The 24,503-nt window shown below is 39.3% G+C and overlaps 1 long non-coding RNA gene across 1 annotated transcript in view; it reads right to left on the bottom strand.

Annotated features, from left to right (window-relative positions):
* LOC148188830 (uncharacterized) overlaps positions 1–24,503 on the bottom strand; it is a 236,092-nt gene that overhangs the window by 144,235 nt on the left and 67,354 nt on the right. Inside the window, exon 2 of the long non-coding RNA XR_015777175.1 lies at positions 123–263. This is a non-coding gene — a long non-coding RNA (uncharacterized LOC148188830). The remainder of the gene's footprint in view (positions 1–122; positions 264–24,503) is intronic.

Here is a 24,503-nt window from a genome sequence, read left to right on the forward strand (position 1 = left end):
CCACACAATCCAATGTTGAAAGAAGAAAACATATTTACAGTGTGGCAGTAAACAACAACACAACCAATGAGGAAACGTTCCTGCTGAAGAGCTCAATAGTTTAAAAAAAAAACCAGTCTTACCTTATTTGATAAGTCTGCTTCAACCTCACTTCCTCCTGAATTTATTATGTTTTCGTGTGCTGAGCTGGACTGCCAATCAGAGTGACTTTATTCATCCACAGACTCCGCCGTCTCCAACACCGATTCAACATTACGAATCACCTGAAAAAAAAAAGACAAGGGACGATGAGGGTCAAGAGTGCAGGACAGACTGCAAAAACAAGGGCAACAGTCTCACAGTCGACCCAACGCTGATCAACGGTCAGCGTCTGCAGTCGAACTCATATCAATAATTGGACTGATATGTTACATGAAAGCTACATGGGTTCATGTTCACTACAGACACACAGAAAACCCAAACACACACACACACACACACACACACACACACACACACACACACACACACACACACACACACACACACACACACACACACACCTGTCCAGTCATCAGTATTCTAACACTTCCAGCTGTGCAGCTGCAGACCGTCTCAGTGTCAGCGTCAGAGCTCACTTTAGTATCGTCCATTGTCAAAATACCACGTGAATAACGCAGTGTGGACGTGCCTGAGCAGAGAGGTCAACTCTTCAAAGCAAACACTTGACAGGATTTCATCCTCTGCCATGTAAATGTGACACCTGTTTAATCCGACATTCACAACTCTCAGATCCCACATAATCTCTCTGCAGTGACGGCGACGCTGAACAGCAGAGTCTCTGTTTCACGGCGCATCTGTGAGAGGACAACAAATTACAGTGTTGTGCTTCTCAAGCACTGACACCAAACATGAAACCATGTAAAAGTGACACTGCACCCAGCATCTGTGTGCTGGGTGAAACACACTCACCCCCTGTGGAGTCAAAGGCTGGTTGAGGAAAAATTAAAGGCTCCTTCCTCGTGGAGAGTTGTCTGTGGTCGGCCCGAATTCATGTCTACAAGATACAAGCTACAAGTTCAGGGTTTCCCGCAGAACTTTATAGAGTGGAGATACGCCGCCTCGCCCCTGGGCACAGGACGGTTGGTGCTGAGTGAGCTGCAGCACCCCCTATTGACAAGAGGTGAAACAACTCAGTGTGTAAATAGTTATCAGGTTATCTGAACATTTTTTTAAGAATATTTTTGGCTTTTGCCTTTATTGGGACAGGACTGTATAAGTTTGAAAGAGGGAGAGAGAGGGGAGAATCGAACCCGCGGCCACTGCGGCGAGGACATAGCCTGTTACGTGTGGCGCCCCATCTGAACAGTTTAAAATATTGAACGCATATGATGCCTGTCAGAAATTATATTAAAAAAGGATTTTCGAAATGTTTAAATGTAATTATTTCCATCAATTTGACATAACAACACCATCTCGTCAGGTCAGAGGTCAAGGGTCGGGGTCACCTGTGGGGCAACTGAACTTTTGGAGAGATTTGCAATGTCTTAAAAACACACTGTGCGCATTAAAGCTAACTTTAACCTTGGCTTGATTGAGAAATTTGTCTTTGTCTTAAAAAATAAGCAATATTTTAAATGTAGCTGAACTAAAAAGTCTATGTGCTGTGACATAAAACTGAACTTTTCTGCAGAACAAAAAGATTAAACTGCCTCTTTCAACTATCAGCAGCTTCGTATTTTTTTATCCTCTTACTTTACATCAATACGCAGTGTCTCCATCACTGCAGTATAATCCACTTCTTCGCTGTCTGCATGTTGTAAACAACTCCAGTTTAAAAAAATATGACTAAGGAGCTTTTAAATGACTGGAACATACTGAGCATGAGGTCTGACGCTGGGATAGTTTGTTTTCTGCAGACTGGTTTTGTTGGTGTATATTACTAATAACCTATAAACCATAATAATCAATGTTAATAATGGGGCAGACACAAAATCCTGCCAACGTACAGCTAACACACAGACAGAGGTCAATATGTAATTTACCTATTGTACAGATCATATTCTCTGTGCTCGATGTGCATTGTAATTGCAATATTTGCCTGCCAGAAATGGAAAAACCAGATGAAGTTTCATTGATAATGAAAGTATCATCAGGGATCTGCGGCTGTTTGAGAGCATCCTGGCTGATTTGCTGGCTCACATACAGGAGCTCCAGAATGAATTTATTCCCTTTATCTCCGCGGATGCCAAGAGTCGTGGGGTTCCACAAGGCGGCCCGAGTGCTGCACCATTTATTTATGTTTTTTGGAAGCCTCTGCAGCCATGAGGCAATCCATCATGTGAGTTTTATCTGCAGACAGAAGAGTTTGAGGTAAAAAGGGTTTAGAGACCAAAAAAAAGAGTCTCATCCCTCCTGTTGGCTTTGTACATGACGCCTAAGTAGGCCCAAGTTTTGGAAAAAAGACAAAATCTTGATAATGCGGTTTGGAGCGGTTGACACTGAGTCTATGCAAAAACAATCAGAGTCATTAGTGGGAGATAGTCAAAGCCATTGAGCTGCACCCCCCCCTTGTCCTCCCCCTCCAAACAGACCTTGAGAACCTCTTCACTGAGTTTTTCCTAAGCCTCTTGTGCCGAGAGACGAGACTCTGGCACAAGACGTGCAGAGAGGAAGCATTTGTTCATTTAAAAAAGATGCTGTAATGTTCATCAGATGTGGTTCACATCAGATGTGCAAATTGAATCCTCAGTGTTTTGTTTTAGCCCGCTCGCAGTATCTGGGCGGAGGTATCAACATACTGTAAAGACAACAAACTGAGCGGCCAGAACCTGCAGATAATCACAGCAGATTGGTCGAGAGTCAATTTCATTTCATTTCATTCAAAAGAGTGACATCATCTTTGATTTGTACTGATTGATATGAAGAGACTGAAGCTGTTAATTGGGACTCTGTCTCACTGTAAAGGCATTGTCAGTGTAAATAACACTCAAAGATGCTCTGATAAGCCTGATTTTTTTTTCTTAATATTTGAGATAAGTGTGGCGTATCAAAAGGAGCCGTAATCACATCAAAAACCTCCCTGAATATTCCTATGTGTACATTTGAGTCACTATTGTGTCTTTAATTATGAGCTTATTTTTTGAGATCAATGGACCAAATGATGGAACAACATTTAGACCATTTGGACACAATTTAATGTAAAGATTGATGCCATTTCATGTTTGAAATATTTACACAAAATACATTTCATGCATGTTATATTCAAGTGTTCGAATCACGCTGTGGCTTTGCAGGAAGCAATATTTTTGGGGGGTGGGAGAGTACTGTGCACGTGCACACCTACATGCAAAAATATACTATTGATACATTTTAGTTCATGAGGAGAATATTTAGCCTGGGACAGCAAAGACACTTGGGTTGGGTAGGGTTCACATTTTAACTGATCGCTTCTTTCAATACTTTTTGAATATGTAAACAAAGTCATCACGTGTTTGATCGTTTCTTTTAATTATGTTTTGATGTTTTTTTCATTGTCTGTAAATATTACTTTATGTCTGTCTGTCTGCTTGTTTGTATAATAATTTCTCTATTTTCTTTTTTATATAATGCAGCAGATGAGCGCTGGAGCAATGGTTTTGGCTCACTGGGTAGCCAACTGAGCGGCCAATGGAGCAACCAATGGAGGGGCCAACAGAGCGGCCAACAGAGCGGCCAACAGAGCGACCAACGGAGCGACCAACGGAGCAGCCAACGGGGCGACCAACGGAGCAGCCAACGGAGTGGCCAACAGAGCGGCCAGCGGAGCGGCCAGCGGAGCGGCCAACGGAGCGTCGCTTCAGGAGCTGCTGCCTCCTGTCTGAAGTTGAACTCAGCAGCTCCTTGGAGCTCCACGAATGGCTTCCGAGCCTCGGAGGTCCTTGCTGCACTTGTGCCTCTAGTCCAAAGCGAGTTTTGTCAGCCAGATGGACTCTGCTAACATTTGGCAACGATGGATTTTAGGCTTTTCGGCACTAAGTGGTATCAACATAATTCAGATACCCTTAAAAACACTGAGTTCAGTCATCCTTAAACAAACACAATTATTTACCATCGTAATGTTTTGAGGCAACACAGAAGAACTTGTAGTGTTTGGACAAACTGAAACCACATTAACAAAAACTTTACTGTGCATTTCTTTTCTTCTCCAAATACCCACACTCTCTGCTTCGAACTACCAACCCCCCCCCCTCTCTCTCTCTCCCATAAGAGTTAAGCACTGAGTTATTCCTTTTTATGAAATTGACAAAAAAAGTATCAAGTTGATACAGATCTGTATGTGTGTGTTTGTGTGTGTGTGTGTGTGTGTGTGTGAGTGTGTTTTCTTAAATTTTATATCATGTCTCTGCACTGGAGTGTTTTTAATGTTTATTCACCAAACCACAAAGTCAAATTCTTTGTAAATAAGGAGTTACTAAATGATAAATCATTTCTGATTTTGAATCTGCCTGAAATTCTTGATGGTTAGTAGTTAGATTTTGGTGAACTTCAACCGTCAATATAAATGAAAAAGGTTCTACAGCCAATAGCGTTCTTTTGAACGGCGACTTTCAAAGGGTCTATCCAATCTTATACTTATCTTTCCATATATGTCATTCTGTTGTTGATTTTTTCTGGCTGCCATGGTTGCAGATGGCCTTTTTACTCAACAGTGCCAACAATTTACCCACATTTGGCTGGTAGCAGGTGGACAAATTTCCGACCCTTTATGTAACAAATGCTCTCGTTAAAATAATTGCCCACACATGCAACTTGCGATTAAATTTAAGGATAAAAAGATCAAAAGTTAAGAGTGCAACAGTAAAAGATGCAGGTGATAACTTCTCTTTCTCTGCTGTGATCAGCTTTAATACAAGCATTGTAGAATGACAATGAAAGACACGATATTTTATGCAAATGGAGAGAGAAAAACATAAAAACATATTCAGCATAAGGACTTCAGGAGTCTCAAAATATCACAAAAATTAATGACAGCATTAACTAAGGACCAGATGTACTACTGAAGATTACAGTTATTTCAAAAATAAGGTAATTAGCTTTCCCCTCGAGGTTATCTGATCTAATTCTGCGTTAACTGTTTATTATATCATCAAAAGCAGCTGCTAGGCCAACGCGAGTCTTTTAATAACTATTTCATTCCTGCTTCACTCTTTCTTCTCTCCTCCCAGAGTAATCCAGCAGGAGCCCTGATTAGAAACGGATGCTTCCTGACTTTTTTTTTCTCTTTTCTCCAAGTTGAGGTCAGCAGAAAAGACGTAACGCGAGAGATTTCAGACTTGATTAGCCTCCACTGACAGGCTGGATCCGATGCCTGCATTGGCTAATTGATCGCACCGCTGTTCTGCTGTCGGTGCCAGGGGAGTTGTGTTTTGTTGCCACGCGAATCGCTGCAACTCTCACAGCGCCACGTGTGCTCGCTCTGCACCAAGCTTCAGATCGAGGCCATGGGAAAATATAGTTCCCCAGAGCTCTGCAGCTTGATGTGTCATGGTGGTTTTAAGGGAAGGAATGTGTGATGTGTATTACATGCAAATATTCGTCTGCACTGACAGACAGTTTGTCAGCCTCAAAAAGCTCAGGTTAAATTTTCCTTTATATTTTCTGTATTTTAAGAGTATTTTTAGCTGTGATTATACAGCAGCTGTAGAACTGAATACTTGTCCATTGTCAATGCTTGGGCTTTTATTGAGTGAGTGTTTAAGAAAGAAGTTTGGGATTTGGTAGTGTCTAGCTTTGAACTGCAGATGGCAACCAGCTAAAAACTTCTCCCACCTACAATTACCTTAGTGTTCATTGTTTAGGGGGTTTTTACTATCAGCCGAATTATCCACAGAGGTCTCTTCCTTTACAAAACCAACTAACCAGGTGATTTAAACTGATAAAACATCAAATAAAGCAGTTTCCCCTTAAAAATCCACATATTTCCTATGCAGTTTGGCATGTCACTGCTGGTGGCTGGTTCGACACAGGCTAATGTGAGCTCATCTTTTTACTCAGATAACAAAAGATCCAGATGTTTTCACCAGAAGCTGAATCATCCAACACGTTCTTATCCCAAGTCATCACATGTTGCCACTTTGCAGTGGACCCCTGCATCTTCATATTACGCCCTTGGTATCCTTCTGTGTCTGCTTTTTATGTCCAAAATAGCGCATCTGTGAAGTCAACAAGAGCACATGGGAACAAACGGCGGGACGTCTACAAACACAGACGCTGGCAGGGATGGTTAGACTTAAGCAAAAGAGGTTCCAACTGGTCGCACTTTCGACTGATGCTGCCCGTCTGTATGCTGCTGCAGCAGGTGCCATTCGGCTGTCTATAGGTGTATCATAACACCGCCATTGGTTCTGTCTGGCTACGTTCTCACTTGACGCTGTCCGTCCAGCAGTGTATCATGCAGACGTGAAAGGTTGCTTTTCACTGGAAAAGCAGCAGTATTTGATGACTTCAGAATGAGAATACCCTCAGAGGTCTCTTCCTCTGCAAAACAAACTGACCCAGCGACTTAAGCTTATAAAAATACTGAGTAAAGCAACAAGCACTCAATAAAATATAATAGAATAAAGCATACAAATCAAATAAAGCATGCAACTCCAGCGGTGGTGCAGATAGGCTTCTTACTATGGTGACGACCCAAAAACGCAAATGGCCCCATCTAGAGCCAATGTTTGGTTTGTCCATTCTGGGTTACTGTAGAAACATTGCAGTGCAACACAGTGATCACCGCAAACAATGACCCACTCCATACGAAGATACAAAAGGCTCATTCAAAGGTTAAAAAAAACAACAACTATTTTTTATCTGATTGTACTGTGAAAAATACACTTATTATACCATATTCCATTTCTGCTGATAAATCCCCCTAAACTCTACACACTGGACCTTTAAGTGAGTGTGATCATCGATGAAGGAAAGAATGACTGAGTGATTGACTGACTCGCTGAAATGGCTGGTTATACTCAGCTTTTAACTCTGCGGTCAACTCCTCTGTGTATTGGACCAACCAGTAATCTGAGCAGTGTAGCCTGCAGACGACCTACACACACACACACACACACACACACACACACACACACACACACACACACACACACACACACACACACACACACACACACACACACACACACACACACACACACACACACACACACACACAACAAGGCCTATCAAAAGTCCAGGAACAGGGCCTCATCCTGTAACAACTCCTGCCAACAAGAGAGCCGATTCACGCTGGCACCATCAAAGAGAAGCTCGGCGGCAGGTGAGAGTATTAACATTCTTCGGTCTGAACATGAGGATGTGTTTACTCTCCTCTGCATGTCTAATGACGGCATCTGGAAACCAAGAATCTGTTCTTCCTATTCCTGTCAGTTCGCACATAATTGGGATAGTAACATTTGGCATTGCTTAAAAGATCGTAGGTACGCACCTGTTTGTTTCATTATGTCACAACCGCTCACAGACACTTGTGGTTTTCACAGGCGGGTAACACGTTTTAAGTTGTGTCACTCATGAGCTCTAAACTACCTGAGTGAGGTTTTTTTTTTTTTTTGAGTGTGGTTGGAGTGGCAACAAAGGAAAGCTTTTCCACTATACACGTGGTCTATTTTAGGACATTTGTGGCTGAGCTTTTCTTTACATGACCTTATTGTTACCATCTGAACTACTGGCCATGCTGGCATTTAACATCTCAGTGCGAAAAGGTTGATTTAGTTTCCACAAAAACGTATTCATTATTTTCTTATCCACATGCTAGTAATTTAAGATGTTTTTCACCTTGACTGCTTTTGATTTGCTGCCTTTCCCTGTCTTGCATTATAGTAGTTAAAGTAGTCTTACATTACAGTAAAGTCAGTGTTTTTTGGGGTTTTGGACTATTGAATGGACAAAAAAAGACATCTGATGACATCATTTTGGGCCCTACGAAATTATAACAGACTTTTTTCACTGTTTTCTGCAATCAACAATCAAGCGATTATCTGTGGAAATTTAGAAAGTAATCAATAATGGAAATAATTATTAGCTACATCCCTAAGAGTTTTAGCATATTAGCATGTTAGCTTACTCTGTGGGAATTACTCCCAAATAGGTGTTCAACTAACCTGTCCTGTGGGTGGAAGGAGATGAAAATATCAATTTTAATGTCATTTCAAACAGTAACTGACAATGCCATATTATCCAGACATCAAATCCCAGTAGCTAAGACCCAATAGGGTGATCCCAAATTGAAGTTCCAATATAGCGTTTTGTTTTTTTTGTCTTTTTATTATAATGTGAGTATAGGTGCTTTCAATACTGTGAATGTATCAAAATGCTCAATCCACAAAGAAACGCAACTGTCCGTATCCAGAAACAAGCCGTCAGGACTTGTGTGAGGTTGTGATGTCACAACTATACAATACAAAGGTAGAAACTGACATTGCAGTCATTACAGTTACGGTCATTTTCTGGCTGCAATAACAGTGCCGAGAGCGAAACGGAAGATGGAAGATGTTGACCAATCAGAGCAGACTGAGCTATTAAGGAGGGGGGCTTGAAGAGACAGAGCGGTTCAGACAGACAGTGAATACAGGTATATTTAGGCACAGAATGAGGAAAATAACTTGTTTTTTTGAATAGAAGAACACATAAACTTGCACAGGAAGAAACCCAAAATACAAATATTAACCAATAAAAGGAGCATAATATGGGACCTTTAAATTCTGTGGACAAGCACAGAACTACACATTTAAACTCAGCAAAACAACATTTGGTCTTCTAAAAGAAAAGTCTGGACTCATAAATTAAACTGGCATAAACTTCGTGTTTTATCTTTGCTTGGAGAAATTAGGATTGCAACAGAGCAGGCGTCAGCTGGCTGCCAAATTGAAAACAGTATCTGATTTTATGAAATAAATGTTTGAATCCACTTACTTTGCGCTCTACAATTCAGCTGTCCAAATCCTTCAGAGGGATTCATGTTCAATGTCCTGCCATATTCAAGGGTCATATTTCATTTATACATCATGCTCTAAATCCTGCTTGACCTGAACCCGCTTTTTACTCGACAGTTTAAATCCCTTCATAAATTGGGGTTAAGAAATTAGAGGGCAAACTTCATTGTTCATCGATTAAACAAACAGCATTAATGAAAAACTGTGATGATTTATGCAGCTGCTGCGTTTGAAACGATATTAATCCCACTTTTAGCTGCAGAGGAGCTGCTTCCAGTATCCCCAGTGAGAGACGCCTGGTGAAATGTCCCAGGGACAAACTGCAATGTCCCTAATGTGGCTCAGAGAGCTATTCTGCGGCATTGACAACTTTCCAAAGTCTGCAATTAAGGCTCATCTCTTTGCCCACAAAATACAACACGGGTCAGCATCGACTGGTTTTATGTGCAAGTCACGGTGCAAAGCTGCTCTGTGTGATTACGTCAGGGACGGCATGAAGAATTCAAAGTGTCTCTTTCTCACGGACAAGCCCACATACACGCCCTCTGCCTTCTTAAACATTAATTATGTGCTGCCATTAACTCACAAAAGGAAGTGAGCTGATATACACGAAACCACATTGCATGGGAACGTTTGTTATGGGAAATCTGGTTCTCCTCTATATGTTTCCCTGTTTATGGATCCACCTGGGGGGGCTTTATGAGTCACAACTGACTCAGCCATTCTTGTATGTACAGCGAATGGGCCACTGAAATAAGAGCAGTCATGATAGAAATATTCAAGTCCTTTACTTGCATAAAGCAGCGATACCACAATGAAAGAAAATTGCCCTATTATCTAAAAAGTTCTGCATTCATGATTGTACTTAAACCTGCAATTACAGATCCTCTTTAGACACTTGGGGGCTGCAGAGACAAGTTGTGAACTAATCAGTGACTTATAATAAGCTCTTATATTGGTGATCTTTTTAGCAAACAGTTGCTTATTCACATATTCGGCAGTTGCAGTGCAACATTATCAGTCATTAGGAATAGCATTTCAAGCCATTAGAGTTTTTATTTTATTTATTTTTATTATTATCATTATTATTATTATTTTAGGATATTAGCTTGATTTCTTTCAAAAACATCGGAACTTAGAATGACCCAGAAATTAGCAAGAAATTTGTAAAAAAATTAAAAATTTAAAACTAAGGCACCTTTCACAACAGAGTTTAAAAAATATATATAGAAAAACAACATAGAAATATACTTTAAAATTAGCGAAAACACACAAACTGAACAAACACAAAAAACATATTACTATTATTACTACTACTATTATTTAAAATGATTTTAAATCTATAAATATTATAGCTATAGATATACTTCTCCAAACATTTCCACTAGCCTTTAAAAAAAATGTAAATCTACTAAAAGTATGCCAATACAGTTCCAAATTGTTAATTTACATAAAGCATATATTTAATATGCCAATCATTAGCATATGATCACATGCATTTATTATTTTGAAGAAACCACTAGCCCTTTACCAATAACACTTATCAAGTAATAAGTTAGAGTTAAACTGAAATATTATATTGGAGGAGGGCGTGTGGCTTACTCAAACTAATGAACTCATGTTATGGTATGCTGGTGCGGGATTGGAAAGGGTCCGTCGAAGAAGGTGGGCCTGAGCATGGAGCTCTGCAGCTGGACCCTTTCCGAAAGACACTCATCTCAAAGTACCTGCTAATGTTGCTCTGTCGGCTGAATCAGTGAATAGGAACTTAAGCTCGTTTCACTCAAAATCACTTAGTAAAGCTTTGAGTACAGCACATGAGTAAATGCACTCGGTGACCTTTCACTACGAAACCAGAGAGCAATAAACATCTCACAGATAAAGTGTAAACTAAAACTTTTATTCACTTTGGAAACATTTTTATAGTGTAGCTTAAAAATAGGAGGTCAGTGGACACTTTCACCAGTTAGGAATGTTTTTCCAGAGCAGGAAAAGGTTAAGTCCAATTTCAAGCCTGCGTGTTGCTACTGCTTATTTGGCCAAAGCATCTGTAATAGCAAGAAATGTAGGCCACGGCAGCTGAGGAGCCTGCGGCCCTCAGTCTGTGATGTGCAGGACCAAACCAGAGTTGTGACTGATATTGTTGACAAGCATCATTAACGTCCCACTTGGTTTTCCCATGAAAGCATCCAGCGATGAAGTCCTCTCCGCACTATGTGCTGCAGTGCACTTTGACATCTGAACGTGTCAGCACCATAATCAGCACGGCAGGTTTGACCTCATCTGCTCTGAGGACAACTGACGGTACAGAGCTATAAATTTCTGGCTATTTACAATCAGTACAATGAAAATAAGTTTTAGTATCATGTCAGAGCCAGTATAAATATGACATGGGTGTGTATCCGAGGCTTTGGTCGGAGTTATTGCACTCAGATGTCTGGAAAAAAGAAGCGGGCCTGTTGTTCTCTATAAAGAGAAACATTTGGATATCCTCAGGTAGCAGATGACCGAGGGTGTGACTGAAATTCATTTCTGCTGTTGAAGATACTTGTCGGTTTCGTTTAAGAGGCCTCGGCTACAAAAGGTTCCCTCCACAAAGGCAGAAATCTTGTGAAATTAAATGTGTTTGTTGAAACGTGGCTGAGAAAACTGCAAACTCAATTTGGAGAAAAGGGACTCAAAAGATATTTCTGGTTTATTACAACTTGAATTTTCATTTTATTTATTTTAATTATTTATTTTAGTCATGCAAGTCTGTAAATTGTAGCATGGCCGTGTTGGTTTGATGGTTGGTTTGTTGGTCAACCAGTTTGGTCCAGACTGAAATATCCCAACAACTATTGAATATATTGCAATGAAATTTGGTAAAAACAATCATGGCGCCCAGAGGATAGATCATATCGACTTCTGTGATTGTGACTGATGGATTGCTGTAGAATTTGTTAAATTAAGTAAATCCGTTAGTATGTTTATCACTAATATCACAAATCATGATCGCAAATGTTAACATTGTATTTTTTAACATATTTCTACTTATGCGATAATATTTCATGTTTCAATGCTACACAGCACGTGCATATAACAATGATCTTGTGGAGTCATCGATCATGGCCATTCTGTCTAAATTAAAGGTGTTTATTTGACTTTTTTGAATCTATCCTTTTTGTATTTTTTTTATCTTGTGCCTTTGTTGTTATTCTTCAATCACTTTTTAGCTTTGCTTTTGTTTCTTTAGGTGCTTTAACATGTGAATTTACCCAGTCATTGATAATGTGTCTTATCTTACATTTAAGCAAGATGGTGAACATGCTATCTGCTAAAAATCAGCATGTTAGCATGTTAATGTTAGCATTTGTTGCATGTACAGTCTCACAGAAACACTAGTGTGACTTTATACTCTTACTTTAGATCTTTTAACAGTTATAATTATGATATCGTCCTCACAAAAGTAATTACAACAATATGAAAACATGGCATCATTGTAAATTAAAATCCAATGGAAAGACGCTCAGTTGACGGACAGGTTATAAACAAACTTAAAAGGTTAGCTAGATTATTTTAAGCACTTAATTTGGCGGTAAAACCAAAAGTGAGCGAGAGTGAAAAGTATTTGTGTGCATCACTACAGTGCTGACTATAGCTTAAAGCTGAACCAAATGGTATGTAAACTGTGGTTTACAGTGGACAGTTTGTACCCATATTACCACTGACATCTGTATTCTCTTCCAAGTAAGTTTGGCAAAACTGAACGTTTTTTTTAAAATGCTGCTTGGACAAGAAACACAAACAGTCATATACCTATTTTAAGCCGTGTCACCACAGTTCCAGATCCCGGCAATTATCTCAGAGATGTTGTTTTTACCTTTAAAAATGATGGCCAAAACTACAAAAAAGACACCTATGTTGTTGCAGTTTAAAGTTCGTAAATGTCTCCACTGATCCGTCTGATCCGCACTTTCCACCAAACCATTTCGATGTCAAACAACTGCCTGTTTCCACATATGTCCCCTCCACTCAGTCGTCTTTTGGCAGGGACCAGACTGACACCATAATACCAGCTTTTATTAGGTCATGCTGCCACAATTTCAGATGTGACCGTGGTTTAAAGGCCAAAACTAGCTCGAAATTAATCGGGAGTTCTGTTTCTCTCTAACGGAGATCTGCTTTTAGTAGTTTGGTAAGAGCACCACAATCGTTAACATCTAAGATAAGACTAACGACATGCACGCAATGAAATTCCACCCGGATCAAAACCAAGATGATTAAAGTTGTGACTGATCTCCACAAAGGCAGTCGGTTAGTGAATCTGCAAAATCTGACGAATGGCATATCATTAACCCTTTGAAAACTGAGGAAATTGTTTTGTTTTTTTTTTCCTTTTAAAACATGGGAAAGAAAAGAAATGACCCTAAACTTAGCAAGAAATTAGTAAAAGGTTACAAGAAAATGACCTGAAATACCTTGTACATATGTGGCTTTGATATCCCTTTGCTGCTGTAACAATGCAAATTTCCCTGTTGTGGGACTAATAAAAGATTGTCTCATCTTAAATTAGCTTTAAAAAAGCTGACCTGACCTGACCTGAAAAAAAACTAAAATAAGAGAATACTTATGAGAAATAAAGTAAATATATTTTTTCTGTAACCTCATTTTAAATTATTATAATTATATCTTTTTCTTGCTATTTTTCACTTGTTATTTGGGGATTTTCTATTGATTTTCTTTCTTTTTAAAACTAATTTCCAAGTCATTTTCTTGTCACCTTTTACTTTTTTTTTTCTTGCAATTTGCAATTTGCAATTTGCAGGACATTTCATCCCATGTTGCTAAACACAGCAGTAAAAAAAAAAAAACTTGATATAGTGTTAAACAGACATTGATTTTTTAGGTCAAACGTTTTACATTGGTGAGCTTCCATGTTAGACTCATGCCTGCTTCTCCAAAGTGGGGGCGTGCTGACTAATACAGCTACTGTATGTGATACACTGATCATGTATAAGTACCCCATAAAAGTCCATTTAAAAAAGTCTGAACTATCCCTTAAAGTCAGATAATTGTTGTGATTGTAAGTGCAAACAGGGAGTAAATACGCCAAAAAAAAAGTCTTAGATGAATAGAAACCAACAGCCAAAAGGAGGTGATCCAATCCCCGATGAATTTGCACAAAAACCCTTAATGAGTTAATCTGCATAATCTGAATAAACGCTTCACCCAGTGTACACATACGTGGCATGAAACGTGGAGTGCAGCAATTTTAAGATGAGCTGGCAATAACCTCACCCCACAGGTTTCAAATGATTAATTCCCAGTCATGTGTTGCTGATCATCTGAATATTTCCACAGTACAGTAAAGAAGAATCCTAGCATGACTCAGATCTGCATGCAGCTGCACCACCGAACACATCAAGGAGAAACGGGGGGAAAAAATGGCAGGCATGTACAGAAGCGTATTGACTTACGGTACACCCTGCAGAGACACCGCAGCCACAAAGTAATACAGTCAGACCCCCATCTAATGGAAATGCTAAATGTCACGGGAGTGTGGTCAGTGCCCAGATGATTACCACAGATTTAGCGGTGACCCCAAAGCACATAATGAGCCAGGAAAGAAGCTTGCTCAGATGAAGCAGAGCTGGTCTGCAGGCCTCCTGAAAACTCTGGAGTTTCCAGGAGCTCAAACAGAACAAAGAAGCTGTTTAATTTAGAGCTCAACTTCTACTTCAAGTCCAGATGAAACAGCATTTTGAAGGCATTTTGCCTCAGCATCGTGACGTATTTCCGAGTGAAACAGGATAGGCAGGCGGGATGTGATGTTTGGAGGAATTTGATTTGATTGTTGAAAAGTGGGAGTCAAAACAGTGAGGCGCTGATAGTGTAATGCAGGTGGAATATCGCACTTACACTTTAAAATGTTGTATTTTCCTCAGTGTTATGCAATTTATACACTGTATTTTTAGCTTTATTTTAATTAATATTATCTCAGTGGGTTTTATTTTCCATCTGATGTTATGAATTTTTTGATCTTTCTTTTACTGGTATTATCAAGTGAATTTTATCCATTTGAAGATACATTCCACGTTTTCTGTTCTGACCTTATCTCGCTCTAATATCTGACGTTTTCTGCGGGTCCGTAAATGCAGCGCAGCAGGCGGAGTTCTTTTTATGGCCGGCTGCCAAAGTCTAATTTGGTTATTAAAGAGAAACACTGGACTTTATTTGACTTTATAGTAACTGCAGTTCATTAAATAATTTTGTATTTTAGTATTTAACTTTAGTTTAGGACATTAAAAAATATCAAGAAATATATTGTGTACTGCGATATAATCTTAAATGATTGCAGTATTATTTTGAAGCCATATCGCCCAGCCCCATTGATGTTATTTTCATCGCCAGCATTTGTGAAAGTCACTTGTTTATCTTCCGTTGTTCAGTGAACTACATAGGTATGAGACGTATTAAAAACGTATCTTTGTTGATTATGTGGGAGGTCAAAGCAAAGGATGTGTTTATATGTGGATTGTTGTTGAAAGACGCAGACGCAAAAAAAAGGGGGGCAAACAAGAAGTTTTAGAGCTGCTACTTTAATCACTGCTCTTTTAAATGTGGGTCAAAGTCTGGTTTAACAAACAGTGCAGAATCACTGGTGGTCAAAAAAAAAAAAAAAAAATCCACGGTTTCTTTCAAATTGCGAAGCTGAACCGCATCGCCCCAACACAGACTTCTGTATGTGGAAGGCAGGGCTCTAAAAATGCCATCCAGCTCAGAGAAAATATACAGTAACTCCGCACATTCAGGAATTACGCTCTGAAATCTTTCGTCTCAGAGTCTGTACATCCCTCCCTCTTAATTTAAAATTCATTTTCGAAGTGTTTCTTATGCCGGGCTCCAGCGATTGATAGCAGCTGTCCAGCAATTCGTACCATATGTGAGGAGTTTTGTGTAAATATTGTACCACGGGAAGCCTGCTTTACATTTCAATTACTACATTTATACAGTCAGCAAACATGATACGCAGGAAAAATGGCAGAAACCCGACTCTGCCCGCCATAAGCGCAATTTATCAGGAATATTTCATCAGTTGTTACGGCACTGGAGGTCACCACACTGCTTTGGCACACTTTGAAACAATGATTAGCGATCACTCTGCTCAGTGTCCTGCTTCGTGTGCAGTCACAGGAGGCTGCTGGTAAATTTGATTTTTGTCAATTTGCACTGCTGGAGTCCTGTTTAATGCTGGAGCGCTTCCATTTGCACAAACTGAGATAAATATTTCACTAAATGTTCAAAAATGTTTATAAGTCCTTGTGTCATTTTTGTTTAAAACTTTGTCACGGCTAATAGAGGAAAGAGGAGTTTGATTGTTATCAGATTGTGGAGCTGAGCACTTTTTAAGTGCTTTATTTTTCATTTATTCATTGCCTACATGCATGTGTAACGCACTGTATTTGACTGCAGTCTGCGCTGAAACAAAAAACACTGGCTCGTGCCCGCTGAATTACCTCTGGCACCTAAGGCGGAGTATTAGAAGCCAGAGCAGTCAGAAACACTAGAGCACCTTCAGGAGCGTTTTGGCGTTTAAAAGCATCAAGCTTCTTGGCGGGTATTAGGGGGATTACAAATGTTACCCAAGATGAATGTACTGAACAGTAAGTGTTGTGATTCTCTTAGTTTTGGCTGGTTTTTGCTGATATTTTAAAAGATGCTTCGGTTGCAGCTTGGCCTTGGCTATGAGGGATTGCTGAGTTTCGGTAAGAACAGGGGTGGTAACACATCAATGACATCATCCAGCAGCAAAGATACAGTTACAGCGAAATGACAGATTGGCAGCAACAACCTGTAAGTTATAGAAAATAAGAAACCTTTCAAAAATGACCTGGTTTTAATAATAATTCATGCTGGTGCAGCCAGACCACGTTATTGAGCTGTAGCTTGCAGGTAAGTTTAGAGATTTTACAAGCACTTTCCAAGAAAGGCAATATGGATAAAACCTGTATATGCAATTTTATTATAATAAATGGGTTTTTGGAAACTAGACTGGAAACTAGTAAATATATAAAATAGTTTTATGGCAATTAAAATAAATACCCAACAATGCACAGCAATTCATTGCTGATTATATGCATTATATAAAACTTTTTTTGGGGATGGGAATCTTTGGAAATCTTTTTGATCCATGTTTTTGTTTTTTAATTCTTGGTGTCGTGTCTATCCTGTTACCTTTATAGTTTATTATGTCAACATGTGCACATAGTGCTAAACACAAAGTACAGTTGAGGCTAGGGCTTGGCAATATGGCTGAAAATAATATTGCAATATTTTAAGGCTATATCGCGATACACATGATATATCTTGATATTTTTAAATATATATATATATATATATATATATATATATATATATATATATATATTTATATATTTAAAAAGGCCGCAATACCTTGTGTATATTTGATATACAGCCCACGCCTAGCTGATTTGCTGATGGGGATGTCATTATTGCATGATTTTGGTCATGAACCGATGTACTGTACAGGTGAAAATGTTGACGCAACCGACACATTCTCATCCCATGTTGTCAAATATCAATCTTTGGTCAGTGTCCCTTCACATCAAAATATAATGTCCGATGTACCCCCCTGCATCAGGTTTGAATATTCAGGGATGACGTGTCAATTTCGCTCATTACATGCATTGTGTCACTTTCAAATAAAATTCTGATTTAGTTTAGGCAAAAGCAACCACATGGTTATTCTATTTATAGCCTATTATTATTATTATTATTATTAATAATTACATTTTTTAATTATGTGACAGAATTAACATATTTTTCTTTCCTTTTCTTCTTTTCTTTTTTTTTTTTTTTTTACTTTTTTCAGGCAATTTTCTTGTCCTTTTTTAAAATCTAATTTTATTGCTCATTTTTGGGTCATTTCTTCTTCTGTTGCTCCCTTAATTGTCCCCATGTTTTGAAAGAAATCAAGACAATTTGCTACTGTTTTAAAGGGTTAAACAACCAGAGATTTTAAAAAGTACTCATGAAGGTACCTAAAAACTATGTACGGGCTGACAAATCTCCATCACCACACAGAATATCATCATAATCCTCAGCCCCATTTCACTCTTATCCTCTCGTACAAATCAGACTGAAGAATCAATGAACCCCTAAAAAGCAGGAATAAAGTAGGAAAATGGATCAGGAGCACTTTCTGCACCGCTGCTGCTGCCCTCAGCATATGCCTTGAAAAGCGTTCAATTTATGGTCATATCTGATCTGCTGCGATAACCAGAGGTATGTTATTTTAATCAAAACATCAAAATACGCTTTCCAAATGGACCTCATGTTGCCAAAAAACTAAATCCAATTTGAAACTAATATGATGTGGATACCTGTGCTGCCTCATAAGGATTACTTTAAATTGGAGAAAAAGTGTTGCATGACTGATGACAACCTGTTTACAACATGGAAGCACATGTTCAATCAATTGCTGATATTGCCTTCCTGCGTTACACGCACACGGGCTGAAACACAGTTCCATATTCATAATACAGTCAGTATTAATGTCTCGCTGTGCGTCCTCGTGACATCTTGAAACAAGAGAGAAAGAAGGACGAGTGAATGATTTACGTCTTTCTGTCCAAGTTCATGATGTTTGAATGGAAAATGACTGATTATTTGGGGTAATCTCACAATGCTGTGTCTGTTAAAAACCTCAGAGCGGTTCATGTAAGTACAGTAGGCACTCCCCCCGCCCTCAAAAATTCAGCCCAGAGCAGTGGAGGGAAGCTATGCGCACTGCAGCGAAAAACTCAAACATAAACTCCACAGTTCATATCACTTATCAGCTCGTTGGTGGGAGCATGTTTCACCGCGGGGGTCACTGCGTCTTTGTACAGGACAGACAATGCTTCCTTGTTGAGCCGGCCGTGCCTGTCAAAATGACTGAAAGCTTTTACGAACACAATCATAATATTTTTGAGTTGCTTTGCAGCGGAGCCGTCTTGGCCTCTTTCAACCTGTGTGGCATTGCTGGTTTTTCATGGGAGTGGAGCTGCTGGTTGGTCTGGGTGAAGCCCTCTAGTTCCCAGCGGAGGAGTCGTCTCCATGGGTCACCGTAAGGTTTCTCTCCCGTCCTGGATACTTTCCGAGCACATTGGTCGATTCATGGGACAAATGCAAAGCGTTTGTCCAGACCGTCGGTCGGAAACCTTTACTGTCAAAATAGCCAAGAGCTGCAAACCTTATTTGAACCTTAATATAAAGGCAGCACAGCCTATTAAAGGGAAACACCACCTAAATTTAAAATTAAAATGTGCTATTTTCCATGGCCCGTGAAAGTTTAATCAATACTCTCTCACAGCTGGGAACATGAGAAATAAGTCTTAAACTTCTGATGTCAACGAGTATTATTAAGATTCATACACATTTTAACCCAAAAAAATGTCCACGACTTCCAGGCAAAAATTTAACACCATACATTCTCTGAAACCATCGACACTCCTTATCGCTTCTTTTTAATCACTATAATGGTTTTCTTTTAAATATCTATTATTTATAATTTATAAGAAATTCAGAAGAGGATTAAAACTGAATATCTAAATATGATTTAAGTCATTATTTATGAGAGGGGCAGAGGTGGAAGCATGTCAACTGTTTTCTAAGCACTGGAGAGGGACTAAAGTTTGGGTTTTTTTATTTTATCTGACTGATTTTTATTTTATTTTGGCTTTAGGGGAGGGGCATACAGTTTTTGGCTGTATTTTTTATTTATTTTACTGCAAATTTTTAACAAAAATATTTTGAATGGAGGGTTTTTCTTTACAATTTATGTGGCTATTTTTAAATAAAAGATTTGGGCATTTCCTTTTTAATGCAATTTAGAAAAATATTTTAGTATTTTTTAAAATCATATCAATTTTATTTACTCATTTATTTGTTTGTTTGTTTATTTATTGATTTAATTTCTGTGATTTTAAGGACAACATGCCTTCCAAACCCACCAGCCCACAAATGATAAAATGTAAAAAATTATTAGTATTGGCTACACATTTTCACAGATGGAGAATGTAAGAATTGCTTTAGGCCTGCAACAATGATGAATGAAAAAAAATTAAATGTTAAAACATAACTCTTATTTATTTTCATATCAATTTTTTGTCAGAGCCACGGGGAGCCACCGGAGAGGAGCTAAAGATTTGCACGCAGCTGCGGAGCCGGAGGCTGCCTACCGCCTGGTCCGGCCAAAAGGATGTCGGAACGAGGCTGACGCTTTCATAAAAGCCATAAATCACAAAACAGAGCAGGAATTCTATTATTAATATGTCCACATGCCTGCTTTGGTGCCCATGTTAAATCATTTGTTGTAATGGGATAAACATGACCGGGCGCCATTTTCACACACAGCCTGATTCAGAAACAATCTGTTGCTGTGAACCCGCTCTGTAAAGGTTAGTCTGTCTGGATCGCAGCCTTGGCCGATACACCTGCAGCTTTATGACCAGCAGTCGGGCACCGTTAAAAATATGCAGCGCTACAGTTTCCTGTTGTTTCCTGAGAGGACGAGGAGCTTCAAAATACGACACGACAAGAAAAGACGCCTGAACTGAATGTGTTCATCTACAGTTTTGATTGATAAGCTGTACAAACTGCTGCTTTGGTTTCACATAAAGCATATTTTAATGTATTACCACGTCCAAAACGAAAACACCTGCAGCTTGTTTCTCTTCCCTTTACTCAAAACATCATTCATCACAAATGTCACATATAAAAGACCCTATCTCCAATTTTGGCGTTTTCCTCTCTCTCTCTTTCTCTCTCACTTCAATATAAAACATCCACGGCTGATTATGTGTTGAACGTCTTTCAGGACTCCACAGCCAGACCACCTCTGTATGAATTCAGAATATGAAAACAGCTGCTCTTTGTCCTCATCCCTGAAGCCATAAAGTGTTTTGAAGTTTCATGACTTTCTCCTGTCAACACAGAGTTGTTGTTTTGCCTCGCAGAACCTCTGCGGCATTAACAGCAACTCCTCCTTTATCCCGCCTGTCTGGGACGGGTCTGAGAGGAACTTAACTAGTATCTGAGAGGTCAGAGACCAGATGGTGAAGTGACTGCAGGACAATAAGCCCTGGATCCCTTTCATACCTCTTCTTCTTTCTAATAACGCTCCATGCATGTGGTGGTGATGAACGTCTTTCTTAGAGATTTAGGACACTTTAACACTTGAAACAAAATGAACCAAACAAACATGAGTTGGACTGTGAAGTTGCACAAAGCAGATAACAGCAGCGAGAGTTACAGCAGGCAGGAGACACATTAGAGAAAATGTTTCAACCCTTTGCCAGTGGGGGAACATGTGTACTTCCAGAGCGAGTTTCAAGAGAATAAATCCACTTGAAAGGTTTATTTGTGGTACACATGATCCAAGTTTTTTTTCATGACGACATTTCTCATATTTTGATTTAGATACGTATGACTGTATGACAATATTAAGGCTGTACCCAACTGAGGAATATGCCGGTTGAATCATATTTGGCAAGATTTGAGGACTTTTCTTATTTACACCTGTCAAAACAACCTATTCTCATTCCCAGGTCTTTTAATACAACTATTCATACCTCTTTGCACCTGATAGCGATGCAGAGGACACCCTTTATGTTTATGAGAGGCACGACTGAAACACACTGGTTAAAATGGTTAAAATGCACTATGTGCGTAAAAAGATGCTCTTGAAAAAAGGGAAATAGAATGAAAAGCCATCAGTCAAGGAATGTTAAAAATGTTTGATGTTCAATGTTAGACATTGAAATTTAGATAAAATTTTTTAAAAATTATGCGTTACGTACGCTACGTAACGTGCCGTATATATGTCATGTGGGTGACATCAGTGCGCTACGATTTTGTGTAAATTACATAACATTACCTTAAAACAACAAACAATGTGAATCTAAATACATATTTTTGATTTCAGGGTGAATTGTCCCTTAAAAAAATACCATCCAGTCTCTCCCTCCAGTTTAGAGCGACTGATTGCAGTCGCTTGGCGAATTATCATTAAAATCAATTGGTAACTATTTTCTCAGAATAGGTTTCACTCACAAAACATTGTCTGGCTCCAGATTCTCAAATATGACCTCTGTCATTTTTACTATGACAGTAACCTGACTGGGGTTTGCATTAATTGTTGAATTAAACAGCACATTTGAAGATGCCGTCCTGGCATTTTACTGGGATATTTTGTTAATAAAATAACAACATGATTTTTTAGTTGCAGCCAACTGATGCTTTGCTGCTGTGCTTTTTGTTGTTTTTGGGGAAAGCTACTGTACAAAACACACGCTCCCGTACTACGAAATGTCACTGACCCTTAAGTTTGGTACATTTTACAATCTGCAGTATGTGGTCGCTCCTTGTTTTGTCTAACATTTCTAAATACTGCATCTTTATCCACATTTATGGACTTTAAATATTGTTACTGACAAATATCACCAAAGGGATTGCAGCAGTTTATTGCATCTGCAGGTTCAGATAAGGTTTTTGGAGGGCTCGACTCGGCCTCATGAGCAGAACTTGTAAAACACTTCAGCATCCTGGAGGAGCTTACTCAGCGTATACAGACACAGCCCACTCTGTGCCGTTCCGTCGTAACCGGATCGCCCAACGAGGAGGAATATTTTTGCAGCCTTGCTATCACAGTTGACATTGGCCCCAATCAAAAACCAATCGCACCGTGTTACGAGGTTCAAGCAGAGGAAGTGTGTCTCTATTGGAACTTGACGTAGAAAACAGGCGTGCTGCACAGGCGCAAGTGGGCGGCTGTTTTTTTCTCGAGGTGTCGCTGGATCTTCCGAAAGCACTTCCATCTTTCTGGTCTGGTTAGACATGTGACGGATTGATCCAGCATGTGTAGCTGCTCGGTGATTACAAACACAGTTGCAAAGTTTTGGTTTATACTGATGGTGGGAACTTTTAAAAATGACTTTTTTCCAATTTGCTGCTTTTTCTTTCCTTATTAATTCTTTTGGGAGTACTTGATGACAAGATCCTGGGTTTTTACACGCCGAGTACATGTCTTAATACAATGGTATCCTGTAACAAATGTTTTTATCGAAGCCATTTTCCCAAAGAAAGCAGAGCTGCACTCCAACAAAAAGAGCCAAAAGCCACAAAATCACACGCCGGTGCTTTACAATTCGCTGTGTTTTAAATCTCAAACAGTAAACTTGTTTCCATCAGTTCTTAATTGGAATTTTTAAGTGTGCAGAAATGTCTGTTTTTCTCCTCCTTTACTTCCTTACATACCGTGCTACAGAAAACAAGACCACTGGGAGAGAAATGTAATCGTCTACACCTTGCTGATCGTCAGACCCGTATATAACAACTTACAGTCCCAGCAGTTTTTTTTTTTTTTCTTAAATTTGCTGATTTATCCACCATGTGCACATCCTAGTTCCTGAGACGGCTTTGCATAATATGGTATTTGACAGCCGGATGTGATATGAGGAAAAGGGGAAAAGGATAAAAAAATTCCATTTCAGCTCTGGACTCTGAACTTGGAAGAGCTAATTCTTCTTTTTTTCATCTCCAAATTGCCAGGTGTAAATCCGTATTGGCTCAGGGGCTGACAGGATACAGAGGGGGGGGCGGCGAAGTCTGCACAGCTCAAAGTGAGCTCCATTGAGTGGGAGTCCTGAAGTGACTTTTGATATGAAGAGTGTCAGTTATATCTCCCAGCTGCAGATGGATGAGGTCTGCTTTGATAGATGGGGCTGCAGCGAGCACCTGGACTACTTTTCCAAAAACTCAGGAGAAATAAAGCTCAGGAGTTGAGCAGTACACGCATTAAAGTCAAAACTTTTACTTCTGGCTTATGTTTTAATGTCCACCTGAATTCAGTGCACCCACCAGTGAAACTTTTTTTTATATATATAAAGGCTGCTCTTTTTTAGACCGTTTAAATAAGGAAAGGTGAGGGGGAGCGTCCTGTTGGCTGAGCAGATTTTCCAAATCATGCACTTGGAGAGTTTAAATCCTGATTCATAGTCTCGCATTGCATCTCAGCAGAACGCCTTTACTGTATCCTTTCAAATAAAGCATAAATATCATGAAATACTTTGAATGTGGTTACCACTGAGATGCCCGTTGGCAGAGCTCCTCGGCCTGCTGCGGCTATCGCATCTCTTTCCAATAACCCAATTCTTCCTCTACATATGCTTTTCCAAAAACACATAACGCAAACAAACATGCTAAAAAGGCTATTAAAGATGTTACCTGAGCCAAACGAACATGCATTGAAGACAATAGGCAGGTTTCCATTAACCCTCAAATTGCTCAGATTGAAATAGAGAATATAAAATATGCTTGATGGAACCACATCAGTTTATTTTAGTTCAGCTCAAAGGGCTTTTTTAGCACAGAAAACGTATGTTTACATTGCCAAAGCAAGTGTGAAACGTAAACAAAACTTCTAAGTACAATAAGTAAAGATCTACCAGACATCTAATTATTTACACATCAATGCTGATTGGGTAACACCTCTGACACCAAATA

Source organism: Plectropomus leopardus, chromosome 8 (genome assembly GCF_026936395.1).
Source record: "Plectropomus leopardus strain MGB_pleo_1.0 chromosome 8, ASM2693639v1, whole genome shotgun sequence".
NCBI lineage: Eukaryota > Metazoa > Chordata > Actinopteri > Perciformes > Serranidae > Plectropomus > Plectropomus leopardus.